A 6,000-nucleotide genomic window follows, 5' to 3' on the forward strand; every position below is an offset into this window, starting at 1 on the left:
ATTGGCCTGTAGTTATGGACATGTGCATTATTCCCCTTCTTGAAAATCGGAACCACAAGTGATCTCTTCCATTGAGAAGGAAAAATGCAATTCTTCAGACTGAAGTTGATAATGATAGTCAACGGTTTAGCAAGAACAGCACTGTAATTTCTTAAGAAAAACGATGAGATACCGTCATCTCCAGATTCATAATTATCCATTCATTTTATTATGTTCATGCACAAATTGTGTTTCATATGTCAACATAAATCGAATGAAAGGGACAAGCTAACGAATTATAGACCTAAATTGCTTATTAATAATTTCGTGAAGATTTTCGAAAAATGCTTGAAATCGCGGTTAACACATTTTCTTGATCTAATATGATAAGCTGTAATCAATTCGGTTTTCCACAAGGCAAGTCAACTCAAGATGCCATGGAGCAGTTAATCTCTTCATCGATGAAATGCATGGCCGTGTTCTTGGATCTAGCGAAGGCGTTCGATACCGTTTCGCACAAATTGTTGGATAGACTAGAAACGGTGGGCATGAGGGATAACCGTTTGAAACTTCTGGAGGATTATTTGCATGACAGATTACAGAGGAACTCACTGAATGGGCAGCTGAGTGATCGAGGAATTTTGGGTACGGGCATTCCACAGGGTACTGTTCTGGGGCCGGTTCTGTTCCTCGTTTACGTCAATCAGCTACTGCTGTTGAATATCCCAAACTGTAAGATTTTGTCATATGCTGATGGAACAATGCTGCTTTTCAGTGGCAATAAATACATGGGATGAGTTGTACGAGGAAGTCGAAGAAGGTATGGGGTTGATAATTATTTGGTTTTCGATGAGCTTACCAAGTCTCAACACTACCAAATCTTGGTTCATCACGTTTTCCCTCATGAAGAACGGAAAGCCTGATATATCATTATTAACTATACATAGAGCTGACTGTAATAATTCTAACTGCACCTGTCCAACAATTGATAGGGTTTCGAGTATTAAATATTAATTGGATTTCTTGGACCAACATATGAGATGGGATGCGCATGTGGAGTATTTGAGGACTCGTCTTAAGCCTTAGCATATATTTTTTTTTACAATCTTCGCGATGTAGCAAGTACTTCACTGAAAGTTTATGATTTCTTGGTTGAATCGGTGTTGAGGTATGTGTTGGTTATATGGGGTGGTTTATACGATAATGCTCTGGAGGGATTGCAGATCATTCAGAAGTATATTTTGAAAATTATCTGTGTGGATAGAACGTAAAGTACCGAATTATTGTTTAGTGATTGCAACATAATGAACATAAGACAATTATATATTTCTGAGTGTATAGTTTATCAGATAAAAAGTAATAATAATTACCATAGTTTTTCCACTAGATATCAATGTATGTTATCATTATGTGTTCCTTTTGTTTGCAAGAGTCATTTACAGCGTTGTTTGGAATATTTGGGACTAAAATTTTCCAATGTTTTGCCTCCTTCTCTGAAAAATGACATAAATTGGCTAAATACACTGATCAACAATTGATAGGGATCACTTATGAACTTCTCTTCATTTGTATTTTTTTCAAGTTATCTCGTGAATATCTGTACATTATATGTTCTCTAAAGAAAAAGTTAGATGTTTTGAGTTGATTATATCAAAGTCTTCCTCACTTCATCGGCTCTTGTTCTCAAAATCGATTATTATCTGTAGGCTGTTACAGGTGGAGTGAAAAGCAATGTGGTATTTGTTATTAAATCTGTTTTTTTCTCTCGTTCAAACACATAAGGTGACAATAATTGAAGAAATGAGAACAATATCAGCTTATCAGTCATGCCGAGAAGACGTTTGGCTCCTGTGCAACTGGACCAAATCATACGGTGGATACAGGAAGGTTTGTCCCAGCGAGAGGTGTCCCGGCAGTTGAATTTTTCGCAAAGTGTCGTGAGTCGGGCTTGGAATAGGTTCATCCAAAACGACTCAGTAGCTTATGTTCATGGGGGAGGTCGGCAGCGCAGTACAACAGCTGCGCAAGATCGTCTTTTGATCCTCAATGCTAGGAGAAATCCCACTTACCCGGCGTCGCGGCTAAATAGATCACTGAGAGTTGCAACAGGAGTTCTAATTTCGAACCAGACTGTAAGACGACGACTACATGTTCGTGGTTTGAGAGCACGTAGGAGGGTACAACATCCCCGTTTGAATAGGGAACACCGGGTTCATCGACGGCAATGGGTTGAGGAGCACCGCAATAGGACACTTGAAGATTGGAGCCGATGTTTATTTACGGATGAGTCTAGATTTCGTTTGGTCAACTCTGATGGACGTATTCTTGCTTGGAGGGAAAGAGGTCGAAGGTATGCAGAACAGTTTATGGTACCCACAACAGCTTTTGGCGGAGGTTCTATATGTGTATGGGGAGGCATTTGTTTGAACCAACGCACAGAGTTGGTTGTTCTGCAGAACACCACCATGACCAGCCAGAGATATCACGATATGATTATTGAACCCATAATTGTTCCGTTTGCGGCTGCCGTCGGCGAGAATTTCATTTTAATTGACGATGATGCCCGTCCACACCTTAGTTGTCTGGTTAATGAAGCGCTAGAAACTCATGCTATTGATAGGATGGACTGGCCAACTCGCTCTCCAGACATGAATTGCATCGAACATGTCTGGTCTGAGATGTCTAGACAATTGTCAACCTTAGAACAACCGATCAATAACCTGGAGGACCTTTCTAACGCTTTACGGGATATTTGGACGAATTTGCCCCAAAATTTTATAAATTGTTTGATCGAAAGTATGCCTCGTAGGGTAGAATGCTTGAGACGAGCTCGTGGGGGACCAACTAGGTACTAGCTTAACCGAAACTTGAGCCTTCTTGTGGTTTCATCATAAAATTTTTATGTTATTCAAACACAGAATTTTGAGTGTTCCTAATAAAGTCTTTTTTCTCTCCAACTTTCCATTTTTTCATTCTTTTCTCAAGTGAACCATATTATCAACTGAAAATACTTTGATATCCGACTAAATTCATAATCTTGGAGCGAATATTTCAGAAATAAATTCAGAACAATTAAGTGATCCCTATCAATTGTTGAGCAGTGTATATCACGCAGAATCATGGATAATTTTGGAAAGTGTTTTTGTGTTCATTAATCGTTCTCTCCTTCCTGGATTGAGAGTGAGTATGTATGGCATGAGTGATATGGTGGCTGGGTTAATTTTTACAGTTTATGTGAAACTCTGTGCAACACACAAGCTTCAGCTTAAGTGGTTCCAATTTCTAGCATTTGAATTTAATTTTATTGTAACTTTCAGACCGAATAACTTATTGTTTATTATTGTGTATTCATCTTATTATTCAACGCCTGTATCATCAATTTATATTTTTTCACGCTGCGGAAAATGATTTCAATACTTAGTCAATGCCGAGAAGAGAAAAAATGGATAATGAAAATATAACTATTCAGTTGAAATACTCATTAACGAACTTTATTACATTTTCGGCGAAAGAGCTCTGATTCGTTGGAAATAAAAGGTTCACAATTTTAGAAAGCAAGATCAAACGACAAGAGGAAAAGATCTCATAAAACTCTTCGTAGCGAACAAACACTCAGACATCAATTACGCCCCTTGCGTCAATTAAGGGCGCTCTCCACGTAGTCCCCTCGCATAATTTCCGACTAAATGACGACAGAGTTAATCCGTTTCGACGTTTGGAAATTGATTTTTTTCCGACGTTGATCTCTCAGCATCTCAGAATCCGCTCAGCGAATGCCCATAAATATTCATGGCCCTCCGGTGAGAGGAGAGATTTTTCATAATTCGCTTTTCAGCGTTTTTCCCAACAATATCGTAACACCCCTGGCCGCGAATAAAAGGAATTACCCAAATGATCCACTCTCCGAGCCTTCTTAGCGCTCTCATCTGCATAACAGTTGAGCCCCAGGAAGTTGAAGAAGTCCCGGGTTGTCTTGATATCCGTAGTTTTTTCTGAACATCTTGAAACATTAAAAATTGGTCAACACGTGTATGTCGCGTGTCTCGTCGTTAGTTCAGAATTTCCTTTGAAATCGTTATTATCATGAAATAAACAACGGCATAATTGCGTTGCTTCATATCGATAAACACTGTGTCCGTAAAGTATGGAACAAATTCATTTTTAGCTCAACAGACCATTTTAAGAAATAATCATGGAACATGTCGATTTTTTATTTTAATTTACCGTATTTCAAAATAATAATCTAATAGACAGGGTGAATTACTTTCGAGTCATGACGTCACCGTCATTTTTTTTTAATGGAACATCCCCATTTTGTCTTAATTTTCCAATTACTCTAGCTGAGCTGATTCCAAGAATGTATCACGTGTTGATTCCAATTGGTACAGGGTGGACAAAAATACAATTGTTTCGTGTGTGCTCATAAAGTAACGCGTAACTTTCTCTATTAGTTAAAAACAACAATATTATCAAAAATACTTATTGTCTAGCGGCAATTGGTTTGAATGTAACACCCTGTAGTTTGTTACATTTTTTTGTTTTTTGTTTAGATTAATAAAAATGTATAACAATAAGAAATAGTTTCTTTCAAATTTTGTCTGCTAGACAACAAGTACCAAACATTTTTAATAATCTAAAAATGTAACTACAGTGTGTTTCATTCAAACCAATTGCCGCTAGATGATTAGTATTTTTGATAATATTGTTATTTCAACTAATAGAGAAAGGTACGCGTTACTTTATGAGCACACACGAAACTATTGTATTTTTGTCCACCCTGTACCAATTGGAATCAAGATGTGATACATTTTTGGAATCAGTAATCGGAAAATTGAGACAAAATGGAGGTGTTCCATTTGAAAAAAAATACGGTGACGTCTTTACTCGAAAGTGATTCACCCTGTATATTAGATTATTATTTTGAAATACGGTAAATAAAAATCAAAAATCGACGTGTTTGAGGGTTATTTCTTAAAAGGGTCTGTTTAGCTAAAAATAAATTTGTTCCATACTTTAAGGGCACAATGCATACTAACACAGAAACTGTAACACCCAGAAGGAGCTGTTTAAATTTTATTTATTTTTTTTTTTTGTGAAACGTAGATAGTATAGCAAGGATTCAATGATTGAATTTGGAGATAAAAAATAATGAAGATTTTTTCATGTAGACAATTTTTGTTAATTAATTATTTTGGACGTTTTTTGCAAGTTTCTTAAATTTCCCAAGATTCCAAATTAAATTTCGAGAAGATCCAAAGTCGATATTTTGTGGTTAAAATGCCTAGAGCATGTGTACACGGAATTTTTCGCCAGCTGAGTGAATTTGAAAGAGGTCATATTATTGGTCTACGGAAGGCGGGGTTGTCATTTGGAGAAATCGCTAACTGTATGTACGAACAGAAATCCAACTACTGTTATGAAATGTTGTTAACCGTGATTTGTTAATGCTCAAAATCGAAGAAGAGTAGGCACCGGACGTCGAAGAGGCACGAATGAAGTTCAAGATCGACGTCTAGGACTTATGGCCGTTAGAAAACGATTTTCGGCAACTCGATCTTTGGCTGATGAGTGGTTAGGAGAACAAGGCTATCCTGTAACTGTCCGAACGGTTTACCGCTGGATAAGTTCTTTTGGACAGCAGCATTATCGACCCCATCTTGTGTTACCTCTGATGGTTGAAAATCGCCGGCAACGATTACAGTGGTGCAGAGAACGTCGACATTGGAATGTGGAATGGCATCAGGTCATCTTTTCTGATGAATCTCGATTCTCCTTGGGTGCACATGATGGCCGAAGAAGAGTTAGACAACGTTGGGGAGAAAGACATGAACCTCAGTTTGATGTTGAGCATCAAGTACACCGGACAATAGGTGTTATGGTATGGGGTGCTATTGCACATGCAAGTAGGTCACATTTCATCTTAATTCGAGGTTACATGACAGCGGTGCTTTAACTTCAAGAAAAGTGGAGCCATATGTTCTCCCTGACCTTAACTGGCTCGAGAATCCAATATTTCAGCAA

The sequence above is a fragment of the Harmonia axyridis genome, chromosome 3 (assembly GCF_914767665.1).
Source record: "Harmonia axyridis chromosome 3, icHarAxyr1.1, whole genome shotgun sequence".
Taxonomy (NCBI): Eukaryota; Metazoa; Arthropoda; class Insecta; order Coleoptera; family Coccinellidae; genus Harmonia; species Harmonia axyridis.